Source organism: Paroedura picta, chromosome 8, assembly GCF_049243985.1.
Source record: "Paroedura picta isolate Pp20150507F chromosome 8, Ppicta_v3.0, whole genome shotgun sequence".
NCBI classification, from domain to species: Eukaryota; Metazoa; Chordata; class Lepidosauria; order Squamata; family Gekkonidae; genus Paroedura; species Paroedura picta.
The window spans coordinates 76,881,398-76,900,213 of record NC_135376.1 but is presented as its reverse complement, the minus strand read 5'-3'; the positions used below and the strand labels follow the sequence as shown (position 1 = coordinate 76,900,213).

The following is an 18,816-nucleotide window of genomic DNA, read 5'->3' as shown; positions in this document are numbered from 1 at the left end:
CAGCGGAATGAACTCTTCTGCTTGTCATAGACCTTTACAAGAAGGACATTGTATTCTTGGTAGATGAGAACAATTAGGAAGAACCTAGCAGGAAGGCAGACCAGGGATTTCAGACCTCTCCTGTCTTGGGTTTATACTCCCCTTAAAAGCCAGGGTCACAGTTGTGGAATGCTGCTTGACATGGAGGTTATCTTGGAAAGCCAGGGGACTACAGTGGCTCAGGGTGTGTTTGCCCAGCTCCAACTAATGAACCAGCTTGGGGCTGTCAGATCTAGCTACAGTGATCCATGTTTACATCTAGACTGGACCAGAGCAATACGCTGTACTTGAAGAGTGTTCGGAAACTGCAGCTAATGGAGAATGCTGGGGCTAGGCCGGGGGTCAGGGCCAGCTGTCGGGAGCATATATCCCCAACACTACAGCAATCACACTGGCTGCCGATCTTCTCCCAAGCCCAATTCAAGGTTGATGGGCTTGCCCTTTAAAGCCCTCCATGACTTGGGGTGGGGCATCTTGTCACTTGAAGGAGGCCAGGGAGCAGTTCCTGTTGGCAGCAGAGGAGAGGACCCACAGTAATGGCTTTAAATTATATGTAGAATGGTACCAGCTAGATATCAGGAAACAAAACGTTCACAGTCAGAGTAGTTCAGCAGTGGAATCAGCTGCCTAAGAAGGTGGTGAGCTCCTCCTTAGGGCTGGGCAGATCCTTCTCCTGGATCCTTTAGGCTGATCCTGCACTGAGCAGGGGTTGGACTAGATGTCCTGTATGGCCCCTTCCAACTCTAGGATTCAAGGATTCTATCTGCAGCAACAGCTTCACTCTTGGCTCCTGGATGGATGGAATTTTTTCTATCAAGCGAGAAAGGTACACAATTGAGCCATTACTATAGGAAAGTGTGCCTCACCTGACCATGGCAGCAAACTATCAAGAATAAGATCTCTGATTAATATCATTGCCTTTGGCCTCAGACAATCTTCAAAAAATTTCATCTTGATCAATTGACAAGAAATTATTGTTGCATTGTCATGTCAGGAGCCATTCCGTAATATCCTTTGTTTGACCTCTGAGGAAGGACACTAGGTTGAAACACACATGGCCAGTGGTCATTTTGGGTTGTTCTGTACAATTGGATTCTTAACCGAGGCGATGACCAGGGCCAATATCTGTTTTTAAAATTTACTTTGTAATAAATACATACATATTTTGGTATATCTGTCAATATTTAATGTTTTTAACCTGACTAACAGAATTATTGGCCCTGACTTAGGCAGTTTATTTAGGACTGCATTTTGATTGATTTAACGTTTATTATTAACAATCCTAACAGGAGTTTTTTAAACGGTGACTTTTATAGGTTTTATAATGGTTGCTTTATAGGTTTGGAGATTTTTTGAACAATGTTTTATTTATATTGAAAGCTGCCTTAAAAGGGAGAAAGATGACAAATAAATACTTAAACTTTTTTTTTATGATAGTTGCTGAAACATGCTCTCTGCTCCTGTCCTGTTCTGCATCTGATCTCTGCCAGAAAACTCCCAGGACAGTGACTCAACTAACACACTCCAGACCCCTGTATTTGCAAGGAGACTCCCCTGTTTCCTGTCATTTCTCCTTATCTCTCCCCCTCCTTTGAGTATGTTAAAACATTTAGTGCAAGTTGCCAGAGTAGTCACATGTCAGGGTTCCTCTCCCTTCACCGAGGATTTAGAAATACATTTTTGAACTGGGGAGCAGATCCCTCCTGCCTGTTCTGCCACACGAGGATCCATGTGCTCACACAGACCCCGGGGTGGTGTGCGCTCCCCCCCCCTCCATTTTTTTCACACAGTGGCGGGTGAGTTATATTTTGAACTGTTGATAACCTATTGTAAGGCCGTTTGGTTTTTCTAGTAAATCTTTAACCCGAAAAACAAACGTCTTCTGACTTTAAAAACTAGTGGAAAACTGGTTATTACAGATTAAATCAATACGGTGCGAAAACCGACTGAGAAGAACGCTCTAGCAGCGAGCAACTTTGTGGTGGGTGTCGGGGAGCTCCAAGGCAGTTTCTCTCCTTTTTTCATCTATGAAACATGAGTGGGTAGGCATTTCCTCCAGCCCCATTAATTTCATGGAAACTTGTTTCAACAGGAGTACCTTAGGCTCAAAGTTGCTATCTGCAGAGAGTGGCCATGGTTCCCATAGCTGACAGTCGTGTTGGTGGCTTTTTACTTAAAACTTGTCAGGCTTTGTGTTGAGAAACACCTGGAGATTTTTTGGGGGGGGCACCTAAGAAGGAGAGAGACCCCAGCAAGGTATAATGCCATAAAGTTAACCCTCCTAACCAGACAGAAATATGCAAAGGGATTACAGAGTTTTAGAAACTTATTCCCCCCCTCCCCGTACTCTTCGCACTGTGGGTACCAATCTCTTACAGGTCCCTGGCCACAGAGAAATATGCCTGGCCTCAACCTGGGCTTCTTTGACCCTGGCCCCAACTTGGTGGAATGGGCTCCCAGGAGAGCTGAGGGCCCTGATGGAGATATGAGTGTTCCGCAGGGCCTGTAAGACAGAGCTCTTCCGCCAGGTTTTTGGTTGAGGCCAGGTTCTTAAAATCACTGGGTCCCACTCAGGCTCCGCTAGGTCATCCAGTGGACCCCCTGGTGGCTGTTTGTAAAGAGAAGGGAATTTTCAGTATCTTGATGTTTTATTGGGGTGTTGATTTTAGGGGAGGGGTTTTATATTAGGGGTATGACTTTCCTGTAACCCACCTTGAACTTCAGAGTAAGGTGGGCTATAAAGTGAATTACGACAGACAGACAGATAGATACTGTGCAACGGGCAACATTAGTAGATATGCTTACAATAAAAAATTATTTACAAACAAAAACGGTCTTGCACTTTGTGCTTGCCGAGGAATTTTAGGATGCTCAAGGGAATCAAAAAGTAATTGTAGAGTTCACAAAAGAAGCTGATTGTTTGTAGAGGAATTCTCAAAGCAATCAGAAAAGAACTGTAAAGTTCACAAAGGGAGTTCGACCCGAAATGGATGTTTCCATTCACAATAGTCTATGGTTCAGCAGAACTTCAAAGATATTCACACTCTCAAATTTGGTGTGATAAGTTTCTTGGTTCAATAGAACCTCATTAAGAAATCACATCTTTAATTTGTGTGTAGTCTCACCATGACTCAGTCTATTTTGTCTCAATGGTTCTGAATAATCATTAAACTCCTTGATGAAGTCCCATTAATTTCAGCTTTGTGTTGGGAAACACCTGGAGATTTTGGGGTGGAGCCTAGGGAGGAGGGACAACCCAGCAGGGCATAATGCCATAGAGTTCACCCTTCTAACCAGCTGTTTTCTCCAGTGGGACAAATCACTGTTGCAATTGGAGATCAATTGCAATAGAAGGAGGTCTGGCAAATCTAGTTAGGTCAGAATGAGCATGTGAATTTTTCAACGCTATAACAACACACATTATCTGTTGCTTGCGCCTGTGCTTTTAAAGGCACAGTCAAGGTGTCCTGTTTGAAAGTCGACAACCCTGAATGTGAGAAGATTCTTGCGATATGGAGGCATCACTATCACCCAACCCTGCTAATTTTATAAACAGTTGCATGGGTCTCATGTGCAGACACTAGAAATGTATGTAGTCACTAAAAACTGGAAAGACTTCTGCAGATAACATTCTGTGAAATTTTAGAGAGGCTAAATATATCGAACTGTCTCCTCATGTACTGCCTCCCAAGTCCAGTTCTCTGTGCCCCACCTTTGGAGGGGCAGGGAGTGGTGTGACTAGAGATGGGGCATTTTCAGTGGTGGCTCCTCCCCTTTCGGATCCCCTCCTCCTTGAGGCTCCCCTTCATTACTGTCTTTTAGGTGCCAGGTGTTCCTTTTTCACCCGGGCTTTTAAATAAAGGGGTTTTAAAATCTTTTTTTAGCAGTTTTGTTTTCTACTTTTTATCTAAGCTCTGTTTTGTGGATATTTGTTACTCGGTACTTTGTTTTTAACTCATGACACACTGCAAACAGGATCCTGGAGAGGCAGGATATATATTAACGTGACCAGATTATCCCACTTTTGGAGGGACATCTGGGGGCGCCTGGCAAATGGTACTTATGTTGCAATTTAAAATATATATTACAATATTATTTTTGCGTTCTATGCACTCTATGAAAATCTTTGTTGCTCCATATAGACCAAATTTTTAATCAAGAACCCCCCCCCCCCCGGTCAATGGTGTCCTGCTTTACTAATGTTAAAATCTGGTCACCTTAATATATATTGTCCTAAATAATACTCTCTGTCTTGGTCACGGCACTACGGCGCTTACGAAGTACTAAGCATCGGGTATTCCTCTTCAAGTAGCTGCTTTTTGCAATTCAATTTTAAATATCATTCAAGAGCTCAGCCTTGCTGAGCATATCAGTTCTCCCTCCTGAAATCTCCTCCCTTCCCACACACAGCGCGGCAGAGGGATTAGTGGGAGAGCCTCCACTTTGCACGTAGAAAGTGCCAGCTTTAATCCTCAGCATCTCCAGTCAAGAGGAGGCTCAGGTTGCAGGTGATGGGAAAGGCCTCTGCCTGCAACCCTTGAGAGCCTCTGCCAGTCTGAGCAGATAACGCCGGTCTTTGCAGACGGAAGCTCTGATGAGGCAGCTTCATGTGTTCACATGCACACTGTGGTCTGACACGGTGCTCTGTGGAGACCCTTGGTTTAAACAGATGGAACAAAGAAGGACGTTGCTGCATTTTTTGATGTTGCTGTTGCAAATCTTCCGTTTTTAAGATCCTCCTGGGGGGAGAAGAAACCCCCTCTGGAGAAGAGCCGTAACTCCGACTGATGAATTGTTTTGGATTTTGCAGATGGGGCCAGGATTCCTTAGGCTCCTCCTGGCTAGCCCCAGCTCCCCTCCCGGTCCCATGAGCAATCCTAGCTGCTCACAGGAGAGGCGTCCCTACGATGACGTACAGCCATCACCTGAGGTGCAGTAATTACCGTCTGCAAATAGAAGACGCCGGGGACTAGCCTGTAGTCGATCTGGCCTTAATGACTGCATTTTCGTTTCCCCAGCTGCAAAGCCGAACCACTAACAACTCCCTTCTGCACAGTCTGGTGCAGAGACAAATCCAGAAAGAGTGTGCGTGTGTGTACACACGCTTCTAATAATAATCCCTGTGCATTTAATAATTTGGTGGCCCTTTTCCCAGGACATTTCTCACGGCTGTGTTTTAGAAAACAAACCTTGAAAGAACAACATTCCTTAAACTGGAAGGTTTATTTAATTATGTATGGTAATTCAGTCAATATAAATGACCAAAAAAGTTGGTTTCAAAGTTTTTTTAAGATGAGAAGGAGCTTGGAATCAAAGTTGTTGGAACTTGGCTGAAAAGTCTCACTATGACCATCCCTTAGACCTGGGCCCATTCTGCACCCAAGGGTTAATGCACCTTCAGTGCACCTTAGAAGTAGATTTTCCTGTTCTGCACAGGAAAATCCAGCTGCAAAAGCACATTGAAAGTGCATTATCTTCCAAGTGCAGAATTAGCCCTGAAGGGTTGGTGTGCTTTAACGGTGAGGGGAGAGGGCTGTCACATAGAGGATGGAGCAGAGTTGTTTTCTTGTTGCCCTAGAGAGTAGGACCAGAACAAATGGGATGAAATTAATCCAAAAGAATTTTCAGCTAAGCATCCAGAAATTCCTGACAGAGCGGTTCCTCGGTGGAACAGGCTTCCTCAGGAGGCGGTGGGTTCTCCTTCCTTGGAAGTTTTTAAGCAGAGGCTAGATAGTCATCTGACAGAAATGCTTATTCGGTGAACTTAGGCAGATTGTGAGTGGCTGGGCAGAGAGATTGTGTCCATGCTTGGCTCTTAAGGCTCTTTCTTGCGTGCCCAAGGAAATTCTGATCGCCGTTTTGAGGTTGGGAGGTGAATTTCCTCCAGGCCAGACTGGCCAGGGATTCTGGTTTTCTTTGGGGGGGGGGTGGTATCAGCTGGGCATGGAATTGGAGTCACTATGAGTGGGCAAGTAGTTGTGAATTTCTTCAGGGGATTGAACTAGATGACCCTGGAGCTCCCTTACAACTCTATGATACTATGATTCTAGGATAGCTGCCAGATCTGAGTTGTGAAATGCCCAGAGATTTGGCAGTGGACCCTGGGCAATGCAGGCATTGGAGAGGGGAAAGACTTCAGCAGACAGTAATGCCCTACAGTCCACTTTCTGAAGCAACCATTTTCTCCAAGGGAACGGATCTGTTTGCCTAGAGATCAGTTGTAATTCTGGGAGATCTCCACCAACCCTGGGAGACTGGGAACCTCACATCCTGCACGTCCTCTGAGAATTCTTCCCTCTATTTCATTTACTGGAGATCTGAGTGCTGTCCTTGAAGAAAAGGCCCATGCTCCTCCCTCCAGGAGGAGCTGAATGCTCTCCAGGAGGCCCTTCTGGATTTCCATGCAATGAGTGACACAGTTAGGGATGCCACAGACAATAATCCTCAAAAATTGCATCTGGGTCAACTGATAAGAATAAAACCAAAGAATCTGACCAACCCAAAGCTGTGTCAATGTTCCTGTTTAAATATTGTTCTGGTTGTTATATATGTTATGTTATGATTGTTATATATGTTGCAATGTTCTATGTAATTACCCCATGATGTTATATGTAAACCACTCAGAGCCATATGGAAGGGCGGTATAAAAATCTAAATAAATAAAAATGAGAAAGAATGGTTGCATTGCCATGTCAGGAGCTGTTCTGTGATACTCTTTGACCACTGAGGAAGGAAGGCCAATGGGCTAGGGATGCCAGTCTCCAGCTGGGACTTGGGGATCCCCTGGTTTTCCAGGCGACAAAGATCAGTGATGTTAATATTAGTAGACCCCTACAAATATGAATTTATGCAACCAGTTTGGGATTGAATTATATACCCAGGAAATTATAAGAGATTAAGTTATTTCTAACAAGCATGTTTAGAAAAGATTGAGTTATTACAATATTGAGAATTCACTGATGAAGGAAGCAAAAACGGAATCCGTTTTGAACATTGTGATATTTTGAACATTAAATCAATCCGCCATCACCAGCTTGTGACTTTTTCCCTCTGGAGAAAATGGCTGCTTTGAGGGTGGACTCCATAGCATTCTGCTCCACTGATCCCTTCCAGCCCCCAGTCCTGCCCATTCTCAGCTCCACCCCCAAAGTCTCCAGGTCTTTCCCAACCCAGAGCTGGCAACCTTGGGTTCTAGAGCACCCCAGGGCCTATGGAGCTCTGTTGCCTCCTAACAGCCTGTTGCGGGGAAGAGGTCAGGCAGGGGTTAGATCTGGCCATCAGCATAGTTGTCAGGGTGCTGTTGGCATGGGGACTTCGATGCTCAGTCCTGGGGGCTCTTAGAATGGAGCACTGGTCCACTAGATCAGGGGTAGTCAACCTGTGGTCCTCCAGATGTCCATGGACTACAATTCCCATTAATTGTCCATGGACATCTGGAGGACCACAGGTTGACTACCCCTGCACTAGATTGAGCTGTAAGGTATGAAGTGGGCTAGCTCTACTGTATGTCCCAATCTCTGTGAACAGGGCTCTGTGTGTTTCTATGTTTTGCATATTCGTGTACATCCTGTACTTTGCTAAATCAGGCACAGGATGTGACTTCCTGAGACATTCAGGTTTTCTTCTCTCTTTCTCTTTTCTCCAAAGAGCATCGTAGTGGCCTTTGCGGTTGTGGAGAAGTTTGAAAATGCGAGACTTAGTGCAGCAATAGAACTTGAGAAACCTCAGTCAACAAAGGGCAAACCAATGTTCATTGTATAGAGTGCACAGCTGGGGAGCTGTGATATAAACCTCCTGCTGGAGGAACTGGCCTTGGAGAAAGCACATCCAGCAAAGTGCAGTTGCCAATCTCCAGGTGGGGGGCTGGGATTTCAGCAGATCTCCAGCAAACAGAGAAGGGGATGGTAAGCCGCTTTGAGACTCCTTTGGGCAGTGAAAAGCGGGGTATAAAAATCAGCTCTTCTTCTTCCACATGCAACCAGCTGGGTGACTTTGGCTAGTCACAGTTCTCTTAGAGCTCTTCTTGCAGATCAGTTCTCTTCGAGTTCTCTCAACCCCACCTACTTCACAGGGTGCCAGGGAAGAAGATTGTAAGCCTCTTTGAGACTCCTTCAGGCAGTGTATAGCAGGGTATAAAACCCAACTCTTCTTCTTCGACAACAAGCCATGCGGCCGAGCTGCAGTGAGGAGAACGTTGCCCCATCCTCCATCTTCTGTCACCCAAACAACCGTATCATACAAATTTTAGTGCACCAAGTGTGTATAAGCATTGCTACATGAACATAAATATAATTAAATATTGATTAATTGTTGGCCACTCCGTTTTCATCAGTCATCTCTGAAATGTACAAATGCATTTTGTCTCATGCCCTGAATGCTGCGGGTCTTCTCTGCAACGGGCCATTAAAGTGGATGCGAAGCCAAGGATTACTTTGCACAGAAAAAGGAATTAGTTGCAGATAGCCAGACTGAAATTAAGACGTTTATTGCTGCAAGGCAAACTTAGACTCCCAAGGTCAGAAGGTAATGTGTGCACTCCCCTAGAAAAAATTATTTTTCTTATCAATGGATCATTTGTCCTATTTTTCAGTTTCGGGGGTGGAGATATGCTATCCATTTCCCTGGCAGGCTTGCAAAATTGATGCGCATATCTGCTGTGCTCAAATGAAATCTTAATTCTGAATCAGTGTCACCCAAATTCTGCCCCAAGAAAAGAGAGCTTCTGCAAATTGCAATCTGAACCAACAGTGCTGATCAAGCTCCTCTGCCTTTGAGAGTTCAGTAGTTGTAGTCCATCAGTTTCTCAGCCATTAAGTTTCTATCCAGGCAGTACAATTTAGATGTCTCTTACAGTTTATCTATACCACTGGCCCTCAACCAGCTGAAGTTTGTCACTGGTAAATTCCCATGGAACCAACAGAACTAGTAGCCTGGGAGTATCTGCATTGCTAAATCTCTTGAGGTGAGAGGAGAAGTGCAGGCAAGCAGGTTCTGATGTTCTGCATGGGACCAAATCACAGCACAGGCCAAGAAGATATTTGTGGGCCTTTCTCTCCATCTGAATTATGGGATAATATAGCAGCAGTTCTCAGACTTTAGCAGCCCAATACCTCCATTTTGATTTCCAATTTTTTATGGACTCTCACCAGCACTTCGCTCCTCCCTAGCTGGAAGCCACCATGCCCTTTTCCAGAGTGTACACAGACAGCCAGAGATACCAAACGTTCTTCATACCCTAATAATTTCCATTCACCCAATATCACTATTGATAATCAAGAAGAAAGAAAAATATGAAATACATACTATTATTTCATGCAGTAGCCTGGATAGCCTAAGCTAATTTGATCTTGTCAGACTTTAGAAGCTAAGCAGGGTTGGCCCTGGTTAGGACTTGGATGGGAGACCACTAAAGTAGTCCAGGATTTCTATGTGGAGATAAGCTATGACAAACTGCCTATGTTCATCTCTTGCCTTAAAATCCCCAGGATGGATTTATCATAATTCAGTAGAGACAATAGCACATTTTTCCTTAGCGTTTCATCATGGATCCTATTTGAAGGTTTATGCAAATTTCAAAATATTATGTGTATCTGGGGTCTACAATGCACATAGCCGGCTAGACTTGCAATTTCATTCATAAACACTATGAAACAAATCCTACGTAATCAATGACCTCCCCCTCACCTTGAAATTGTTTGCTGCTTTCTCCAACAATGTTTTTACTGCAGTAATGAGATTCCTAATGAAATCTACATGTCCTGTTGTATTCCGATGAAGAGGTTGCAGGGGGAAATAAAATACATACCTAAAATAGACGTTCTTTCTTTATGTTCAGTGTTCCAAAATGGCTGAACTACAGCACATCTCTACTATGTATAGAACATAAACTAACTTTTCAGAGTCCGGTGGAGGAACCTTCACTTTATCTATGATCCAGTTGGGCCCCAATGCCTGAAAACTTTCAGAATCACTGAGAGCATTCTAGGAATGCCTGTCTCCAGGTGGGACCTGGAGATCCCCTGGTATTGTAGCTTATCTCCAGACTACAGAGACCAGTTTCCCTGGAGAAAATAGTTGCTTTGAAGCATGGGCTCCATAGCATTCTACTCCACTGCGGTCCCTCCATGCCCCAAATCCTGCCCATTCCCAGCTCTGCCCCCAAAGTTTCCTAACCCAGTCCAAAGCTGACAACCCTATGGAATACAGACTTGCAAAGCACATCAGATTTGGCCTCTTTGGAAAGGCTAAAGATTGGCAAAGAAGAGTTCTGAGAACTCGAATGAAATGTATGTTCTTCAGAAGAAGAATCCTCTGAAATGGAATCCATCTCAAGTGGAATACAACTTTTTGTACACATTACAAGAATACAAATTATTGTACACACACAACTATAACATTTCTATCCACAGATTTTTCCTCTTCTATCCATATTTTATAAAATATGATATTTGGAAGGATTTTTGCTAGAGTTATCAGCCCTGGGTTCAGAAATACCTGGAGACTTTGAAGGTGGTGCTGGGGAGGAACAGGATTTAGGGCAGAGAGGGATGATGCTACAGAGCACATCCTCCCAAGCAGCCGTTTTCTCCAGGGGAACTGATTTCTTTAGTCTGGAGATGATCTGTAATTCCAGGCGATCTCCAGGTCTCACCGGGGGACTGGCATCCCTAATCTTTGATAGTAGATAACTAACTTCTTGTTCCTTTGTTGGAAGAGCCATTTCAAACATACTAAAATATTAGAGCATGTCACTTTAGGGTTCTAAAAGCTATATAGTTTTATTGTCTTCAATTGTTTAAGGGAAGATTACCGCTGGCCCTTGATATACCTTGTCAACAGTGTTGCTTACCCAGCTTGTCTTCTATCAACAATCCTTTTCACAGTCAGATAAAAGACCTTGTATCTGGCTCATGATAAGGATTCGTTCAGTCTCTTTTTTTCTTCCTTTCATTTTAAACTCTCGTCCTGTCTAACATGCAAGTTCCACTCCTTAGTTAAACAGTCTTAAGAGCTGAGATTTTAAATTGTGCTGACATCTTTTTAATGTACAGTGTTGAAATGAGAACAGAGATAAGATGGGGGCACAAAGATCAAATCTTGGCTCTGAAGTTTAAAAAAAAAAACAAAAAACCTAAAATACCCTCCGTTAGAAAGACTCTTCATATCTCTGGGTTGTACGAAACATATAAAAACACACAAAAGTGTGCTGTTTTATGTGTGTATGTGTGCAATTCAGAGGTAATCTGACTGCAGGAAACAACTGCCACTTCAGAAAGGCTTCATGAGGTTTTTGGCCATGATTGCACTCCTAATTATTGGCTTCCTGGCCCATTAATGTGTAGGGAAAAAATTAAGTATTTCACCCCCATTCAAAAGTGATTGTCTACACCAGAGGTAGTCAAACTGCGGCCCTCCAGATGTCCATGGACTACAACTCCCAGGAGCCCCTGCCAGCATTTGCTGGCAGAGGCTCCTGGGAATTGTAGTCCATGGACATCTGGAGGGCCGCAGTTTGACTACCCCTGGTCTACACCTCTATATCTACATTCAAAGCTGAGAGGTGCACATTTTGTATGGAAAGTGTTCAACCATCAACTTGATGATTGGACCAAACCCAGCCACTGGTCTCCTTGGCACCAAATGAGTCAAACTCCCACTGTTTAGATTTGCATTGCGTGGATTTTGACTTTTTAAAATCTGGTTTATCAAGCTGTATTTTTTGTCTGGCCTATGTCCCAAATACATAAATAATAATGATTTCAGAGTTTAGAAACATGAACCTCCCTGTTTTTAAAACCATGTTTTGGTCACACACGAGACCTGTTGATTCAAAAATATTTATTTATTTAGCAAACATGCATATGTCACCTCTCCAGAGACCTGAACATTCTCACAAGCAAAGCTGGACAATTGATCATAAAACCACAGCATAAACAATCAAGGGCATAAAACAATGTGAAAACATGTCCATCACTTTTAAGTGATAATCATAAAATGATTCTTCAGCCAGAAGCAGATAATAAAAACAGCTAAAAAGATGGACCTCCTCACTTAAAGGTCTGGACAAAAAGGAACATTTTGGCCAAGCTGCCTACAGCAGAGTAAGGTGGGTGCTCCGTGAGCATCAGGTTGTTAGTACAGTCGCGCATCTATAGGATCAGCACAATTTCATCATAATAAGAACCTCCATTCTGGAAATAGCATTTATAAGCTGAGCAAGATTTATTAATAATCATGTCAACACCTCAAGCTAAAAATGTAGAGGTCAGTCCAACCAAAACGAAGATCTTCAAATCCCATTCGGTTCAGCAAGGAAGATAAGCATATGCTTTGTGTGCATTCTTTGCTTAACTCTGTGGGTTTTGCCCCCCCCCCATGAAAATGGGCCTACTTAAAAGTCACATGCTGAAATGAAACAGAAACATTAGCCAGTATTAACCTTAGCAATGAATCATCACCAGTCTCAGCAGATCAGGAGGGCTAGTGTTATCCTAAACAGAGCTGTAGCCTTCTAAGTCCACAGACTTAAATGGATTTATAAGATGGTCATTCTACTTAGGACTGCACAAGGGGTGACAATACAGGAGCACTATGAATCTATGATTAGATGTACAAGCGTTTCAATAGAGAAGTATTTAATTAAAAAAATTATAGGGCATCACAGGCCCTTTAAAGTATGGAATCATAGAATCATAGAATCAGAGTTGGAAGGAACCATACAGGCCATCTATTCCAACCCCCTGCTCAACACAGGATCAGCCCAAAGCATCCTAAAGCATCCAAGAAAAGTGTGTATCCAGCCTTTGCTTGAAGACTGCCAGTGAGGGGGAGCTCACCACCTCCTTAGGCAGCCTATTCCACTGCTGAACTACTCTGACTGTGAATTTCCCCCCCTGATATCTAGCCTATCTCATTGTACTTGTAGTTTAAACCCATTACTGCGTGTCTTTTCCTCTGCAGCCAACGGGAACAGCATCCTGCCCTCCTCCAAATGACAACCTTTCAAATACTTAAAGAGGGCTATCATGTCCCCTCTCAACCTCCTTTTCTCCAGGCTGAACATTCCCAAGTCCCTCAACCTCTCTTCATAGGGCTTGGTCCCTTGGCCCCAGATCATCCTCGTCGCTCTCCTCTGTACCCTTTCAATTTTATCTATGTCCTTCTTGAAGTGGGGCCTCCAGAACTGCACACAGTACTCCAGGTGTGGTCTGACCAGTGCCGTATACTGGAGAAAGGGGATTGGCTGTCTGGCTTGATTGACAGGCGGGAGAGAGTTGCATATAAACCACATTGTTCTCTTCCACCATTTCAAGCAGGCATGAGGAGGGAGAGAGGCGCAAAATGGCTGCAGAGAAGAGCGAGACATCAAAAAGGTGAGGAGGGACTGGGAGGCACGATTATATTTAGTGTTATGCCATTCAGTTGGTGTAACACTATTTTTAACGATGTGCGGAAATGCCCTCAAAATCAAATAGGCTGCCCTAACAGCTCTCTGCCTTCATGTTTCAAGACAGCTAGTCAAAATCTGCAACTCTTTTCTCCAAATCCAAATGTATAGCCATCTTTTAATTCCTGTGACGTTCCATACCTTTGAGGTATGGAACTGTGTAGCTGTGTAGCCTGAGACAGGTACGGTCTTGCTGATTCTGAGGCCTTGGGCAAAAGTTAAACTTAGGGACTCCAGAATCACTGATATTACAACTACCTAAGGCAAGCATTTCACTATTTTTAACAGGTGCAGAAAGTGCTGGGACCTGTGGATTTCCAGGTATAAGTAGCAATTTTGCCCGGGCCAAGTCTGATCACTCAGGGTGGCTAATAAGAGAGAATAAACTTGTAGCAACTTGAGGAGGGGGTTGGACTAGATGGCCTGTATGACCCCTTCCAATTCATTGATTCCAAGATAGTTGGTAAAAGGGGCAATCGATAAGAACACGCTCTGTAATTTTTCTCCCCCCTGATCCACAGAGAATTCATGTGCTACAACTAACTGGCCAGATCCATTCCAGAGCTTCCTTGCTTTATCTAAATGGCTAATTAGCTGCCTTAAATTCCTTTCTATTTGCTTTTTGTTTGGAGTAGGCCCTGCTGACTTCAGTGGAATTGACTCCCCATTAAATGTGCATAAGCTGCAGAGAAGAAGATCCATCTCCTTCCCTCTTTTGGTAGACCGAATTTGACTGCTGCATGGTGTTTTAATGCAAGTGTCATGCTCCAGAGACTGTCTTGGATTCTCCCACATGCTTGTCACTCTGCTGTGACATCTTGGCATTCACAAGCAAGACTAGGACAGCCAAAATTCACCCTTGGGCCTTCCTCCAATTTGCTAGCCTCCTCTCTCCATTTTCTTCATGCACAAAAGAGTGAGTGAGGAGTTCGGAGCTTTTATTCCAACCCCAGATTGATTCAGTCCCTGCCGTCTACACAGAATGTGATTTCTGTTTGGATTTGGGGCGATTTAAAATTTCCTTCTGCAGCAAGAAGGATTGATCCGGAGTGACCCTACTTTTATTGTGCGATATCTTAGAGTGCTTTTAATCCGGAATATGCTATAAAATTGCATTGTTTTGAATCGGGGCTCTCCTCCGTGGTAGAGGACCCATGATTGGCCACAGGTGGTCATGTGACAAATTTGCCTTAAAGGAGAAGCCCCTAATTTCTCAACTTCTGTCGGTCCTGGATTTTTTCTCCCTTCTCTGCCTTTTTCGATCTTCTCTCCCCCCCCCCCCCCAAGAAAAGAGGCTCCCTGCTTGGCTCCTCTCCCCCACCCTTCAAGAAAAGAAAGAAAGAGGCTTGGCTCCCCCCCTTCTGAACTACCCTAACCACGTGCAGAACATTTTCCTGTTTCAATGGGGGGGGAAGAGGAAGACCCGAGTTCAAAGCGATCTGAATGCAACAGGATTGACAATGGAATAAACAAAGTAAGTGCAGACTCTGCCCTACACAGGGCTATCTAGAAGAAATATTCCAATCTAACACTTAACTTTGTTGTAAGCAACTGTGTGTAGAATGTTCCCAGCTTTGCAACCGATGAGCTTTAAACATTAGGGCCAGCCAAAATACTGTTAAAACGAGTCAGATTTATTCAAGAAAACAGATCAAAATGAAGATTCAGGGTGGATTCCAGCGAGACAGAATTCAACATGGGAGGACCACAGAACTTACCTATGAAAAGGCACAAAGTCTAACATGGCTTGCATGTTGTCCATAGAGTCAACCCTTCCCTAGCTGTTATTTTTTCCTTGGGGACTGACTTGTGGAGTCTGCAGATCATCTGCAATCCTGGGAGAATCCTGGGCTAATTGCCTTCTAGATGATGATGGAAATGAGAGTTTCTATATTAAACGCCATGGAATCAGGGTGTATGGCAAGCCCGATTCTGTCAGATCTCGGAAGTTAAACAGGGCTGACCCTGGCTAGTATTTGGAAGGGAGACCCCCCAAGGAGACCCCCCCAAGGACACTAGGGGGTCGTGATGCAGAGACAGGAAATAGCAAACCACCTCCAAACATCCCTTGCCTATTTACACTACGCACGTGATACGATAAATAAATAAATAGCATATGGGACTGAATTTTTGAGGGTGATATATTCTGTCAGTTTCACAGAGGCAGGTAGGAGGAGTCCAAGAAAGTGGGTGTCTAGATCCTGCTTACGTTCTGCTTATGAAGGAAAGAACAGAGTAACATTCTAGTCTCTTACAGGAATCAACTGTGTTTGGATTATTTGTAGTCCTAATGAATAATAGACATAGAGCTTGAAACAGTGAGAGATTTACCCAGAAAAGGGAAATTACAGTTGGAAAATATTGTTGACATAATTAAACAGCATTGCTGTCATTATGGATGGAGATATTTCTCACAGGAAATTCCAGACTTAGTTTAGGAGGGAAAGCAAAGACTAAATGAGAATTGTCTCAACCATTATTTATACCTCTGAATGAGGGTTTCAGCACCCCTGAAGCACCTCCCCCAAACATTTTCCTTTTGTCTGGGTTGGTTCAGCAGTTCAAGTCATTTAAACCTAGCAGCTGAGCAGGGCAGTCCAGTCATCAGCTGTTAGGTTTAAATGGCTGCAAGCTGATAAAAGGTACATATCTCTTTATTACGCTTCCAACAAATACTTTCTTTTGATTTTTTTCATTTTAAAAATCTTAGAAAGTGTTGGGTACCATTTATAAATAGCTGTCTCAACAACATGGTTACAAAGTTTAATTCACAGGACATACATGTTCATTTATATGCACCTATGAAGGTCATAATTCCCCAGAAGTAACTGGAACAACCAGAGATTTTGAATATGCCTGAATACTTTTCTACTACTTTGATACAGACAATGGCTTCCTTTCACAGAAGAAAAGTCTGAAATTGTCCTTATAGGAAGTAATCTACAAGTCTGACTTCATTTTTTTTGCCAGTTGCAACTGGAGGGATAAACTGGCAGAAAACAGACACATCCCTTGCAAACTTGCACAAACCTCCGCATTCATGGGCAGTCAACTTCTGAATACCAGTGCCAAGAGGCAACAGCAGGGGAGGGCCTCAGCCTCTATCCTCTATTGTTGGTCCTCTGGAGGTATCTTTTGGCCACAATGCTGGACTAGATGGACCACTAGTTTGATCCAGCAGGGCTCTTATTAAGTTCTTAGGAGCACTTGCTCACATGAAGCTTTTTCAAGAAGGAACAATTTCCCCTCTGCTTGCAGACCTCCAGGACAGAATCCCATTCTGTTCCCTGCTACAAGGAACTGTTTTTATGGGGGCAGGGGAAGTTCCAGGGACACTGCAGGAGTCCTGGGTCTGGAATTCTATTCCATTCCTCATTCTAGAGGCTCCAGACGTATGTCAATAAAACAAGAACAGCAACCTCACTTGTTTTAAAATACCCGGCCTGTGTCATGGAACTTGAGACCCAGCTTTCTTCTTGAAGTGGCAGGAGGAGAGGCATGAACTGCTGGTTGGTTAAGGTCATTGGCACAGGCCGCCGAGGGCAGCAAAATATTAAGGTCGGCAAAATATATAGCGACTGTTGAAAACGTGACGTCAGGACTGACAGCTATTTCCAAGTGTGATTGCTCAACACCCCTTGCAGCCATCGCTGGCTAGGCCCCCCACCGCAGCTTCTTTGATTGCACCACTTATTATGCTCCATGATCACTTCTCTTCTGCCAGAGAGGGCTTCCAAGGAAAGGGAGCACGTTCACGCAGGCCTAGCAGATCTTAAAAGCTCTTGTTCCTTAAGGAAGATTCATTTGGCAGATGAAGCAGGACAAATCTGTCTCCAGAGGCAGGTGAATATGAACACATGCTGTACTCAGTTGGACTTTGCATTCTGTTCATGGTGGTGGTTTTAGGATTGCCAGGTCCCCCCAGCCACTGGCAGGGGACTGGGTTCCCAGATCCAAGTTGGGAAACTCCTGGAGATTTGAGGATGGAGCCTCAGTGGGGTGCCTGCTACAGAGTCCACCCTCCAAAGCATCCATTTTCTTCAGGGAAGCTGTTCTCTGTAGTCTCTGTAGATGTGCTGTAATTACAAGGGACCCCCAGGCCCCACCGGGGGGTTGGCATCCCTATGGACTTTTCCTGTCCCAAAGCGCCTTTTGCACCCAAGTAAAGCTCCTTGGTAAGGGCAAGGCTACTGTTAGCTAAACCAATATGGTTTTTCTGACTGACCACTTAGGTCTGATAGGTTACCATGCTGCCTTCTCTCCCACCCTATGCTTAGAAGACTAAGCAGCAATATCAGGGCTCTCTCAGCCTCATCTACCTCACAGGGTGTCTGTTGTGGGGAGAGGAAAGGGAAGGGGATTGTAAGCCACTTTGAGACTTCTTTGGGTAGAGAAAAGAGGCATATAAGAACCAAGTCTTCTTCTTCTAATTGATAAGGCTGGCTACTTTCCCTCTAATGTCTCCCTGGGCTCGTCCCTGATCGTGTCATAGCCTTTTCACATGGAAACCTGCTTCCCTCTCTTTCCTAATGCCATGGCGCTCTCGGAAATGTTCTCTGAAACCTCCATGTAAAGCTAGAGATGTGAGTTTACTGTTGGCAGCCTGGAATGAGCATCAGATGCTATTTCTTCAAACAACAGCCTTTGAAAAAGAGATGCCGACGCTTGGTGGGACGCGTTCGGAAACAAATATTCCAGTTAGAAGCAAGCCTGCCTCGCCGCCAGCCTCCCCCCATTTATTTTCCATATTGTTGAAGCCACATGGTGGTCACAGTCAGCTCACGAGCTGAACCCTGCCGTCAATGGCAGGCGGTGGGGGGTGGAAAGGGAGCAGGCAACAGCATAAACAACTCCCAAACACTCTCTCAGCAGCCAGAACGCCGCCTAGCATAAATAGAGAGGAAGCCCCAGCGCCAGAGAGCGGCTTCAGTGACAAGCCTTCTATCCATCTGGCCACATTTGGAAAGCATTTTCCTCCAGGGCATTGCCCTAATCCAGAGGTTCCCAACCTTTCCTGTCTTCCGTCCCACTCTAGCAAAGAGCCGTGGCACAAACAAGAAGCTCACTTTCCCTAAGAAGGACATTACTAGGTTTACAGGCATTCTACAGTTGTGTTTTATTATTTATGTCATGGTCATATAAAATTTCATTTGAATGCTATGGGTTTAGAATTTTTTAAAAAAATAAATAATAATAATAATAATCCTGTTAGTTGCTCATCAGAGGAAAAGGAGAAACACCAAGCGCCCGAGGTCACTACCAGCATGCCCAAAGGTCATCAGTGGATACACTGGCAGGTAGAGTCAGAAGGGGGCTGCACGTCACCCTTG

General features: G+C 44.2%; 1 long non-coding RNA gene across 2 annotated transcripts in view; it reads left to right on the top strand.

Annotated features, from left to right (window-relative positions):
* Positions 1-1,720: 1,720 nt before the first annotated feature.
* LOC143843809 (uncharacterized) overlaps positions 1,721-18,816 on the top strand; it is a 28,526-nt gene continuing 11,430 nt past the window's right edge. Inside the window, exons 1-3 of one of the 2 annotated variants that reach the window (XR_013233695.1) lie at positions 1,721-1,835; positions 4,850-4,969; positions 13,356-13,412. This is a non-coding gene — a long non-coding RNA (uncharacterized LOC143843809). Of the gene's footprint in view, positions 1,836-4,849; positions 4,970-7,686; positions 9,660-13,355; positions 13,413-18,816 lie in introns of those variants that run through there. The other variant, XR_013233694.1, reaches the window with a different exon arrangement.